At 54.8% G+C, this 1830-nt stretch overlaps 1 pseudogene; it reads left to right on the forward strand.

The window, feature by feature from the left end:
• The first annotated feature begins 992 nt into the window (after positions 1-992).
• LOC115870834 lies at positions 993-1576 on the forward strand (annotated as a pseudogene).
• Positions 1577-1830: the final 254 nt, after the last annotated feature.

The raw sequence follows: 1830 nt of genomic DNA on the forward strand, positions 1-1830 counted from the left end.
AGCGTGTTTTGGCATTTCCAGGTGGCACTGCCTCAGCTGTCATCACCCCTGCTGGTGTATGGAGAAGTCCATGGGCGGGGGTGGGGAGGTGGGGGGGGTGGTAAATAAGGCTGGGGACACAAATAATGGGAACCCTGTGTCTTCCCCCCAGCCACGGAGCAGGCACGGGCTGTGGAAATCTCACAGGGCTGCATAAATTTAAGGACTAGGATTATCACAGATTATGAGCCTGGAAAGGGCAGGAAAGGCTTGCGTTAAAGTCACTAAGGCATGTCAGTGACGGCTAATTGCCAGAAAGAAAAAAAAATTCGAGGTTTTCTGCTGAATGGAAAACACAAAGTGGTTATTTCTTTCCTTCTGCTCAGAGGGCGGCTGCCTTTCATTCAGCAATATGATACAAAAACCACACACACACACACACAAAAGCAACAACAGAAAAGTTATAGACTTTCAGGTGAGCTCTGGAAACAAAAGACGTTAGCACTGTAGTTGCTACTAGCTCCTCAGAGGCAGGCCGCGAGGAAAGGATTTCAAGTATCCAGCCTCCGCAGGAACGCGCTGAGGAATTTACCCCGATGTGGTTTGCATGTGGGCAGCTTGTTCACGTGACCTGCCTCCGGGACAGCAGCAGAGGTAGCAGGGTGGGGGTTGGGGAGTTCGAGGATGCTCCTGATGCGGAATCGCTGGACCCCAAGTTTAGCAGCATCACCGAGCAGCGAGCAGCGCAGCTTTAAGTGGCTCGTCAGGCAAGACAACCTGCAGCCGCAGCCAGGCAGGCCAGCTAGCCAAGGGGCAGGAGAGTGTTCGCTCACCTCCCCAGCCCCAGCCTATGTCTCCAACGTGCCTCCCAGGTCAAAGGCTATGTAGATTGACCGCAGTCGTGGGTGTAGCAAAGCTGCTGAGGAGGAAAACCTGCTGAGCATGGGCAAGAAGTTGTTGCAGTTGGCCTTGAGCGCCTGATCTATACCCAGGTCAGGAGGCTGGTGAAAGGGATGGCCCTCTCAGGGTGGTGTTTGATAAAGCCCTCACCCCGCCCACATGCTGAGGCTGCTCAACGGGAATTCCCCACCATCGCTGAGAGGGGGCGGTGCCACCTGCAGATCCCAAACCACATCAGCCACTTCGTCACACAGATGTGCAACATGCGGGGGAGGGGGACGGGTCTTAAGGCGGACCAGCGGGCCTCCAAGCTGGAGGATACTCTCTGTCCATGATCCGCTCTGTAGCAAGCAGTCAAGGGCCCTGAGCAGACCACCTTCCATATTGTGTGCATCCCCCAGTTCTTCTTGTGTGAGATGGGTGGCTGATCCTGAAGCTAACCAAGGGCAAGATGGACACCTACAACGTCATTAATAACCAACTAGCTTATTTTCCCTGACCCCGATGAAACCTGCAAGAGATGTGTGAGACCCGCAACAAGATCCAGGCCAAGTGTCTGCACCAGATGGGAAACCTGTTTGAAGACTTCCACACGGTCAATCTGTCACTGTTGCCCCACGAGGTGCGAGGGGCAGACACGATCAACACTCTCTCAGCCCTCCTCCTCGAGCTGTACAAGCCCCCCAGCACCCATTAGCGCCACTACTACCTGTGCTCAGATGCTGACATGTCTCCCCAGGGCAGAGTTCGCACAAAATCTTCGCCTCACCCCCTCCACCACCACCACCACCACCCATGCACAGGGATGCTACCAAGGGAGGGGGCAGAGATGAGGAGGTGGTCTATATTCCCAGGTAGGGCTGGGGGCTTACAACTGACTGCTGCCTCTCCCCACCTCGTGCACCCTCAATAAAATGACTTAACTGCTAAAAACAAAAACCCTCCGCCACC

The sequence above is a fragment of the Echinops telfairi genome, unplaced genomic scaffold (genome assembly GCF_000313985.2).
Source record: "Echinops telfairi isolate 266 unplaced genomic scaffold, ASM31398v2 ScPeMD7_2565;HRSCAF=3150, whole genome shotgun sequence".
Lineage (NCBI taxonomy): Eukaryota > Metazoa > Chordata > Mammalia > Afrosoricida > Tenrecidae > Echinops > Echinops telfairi.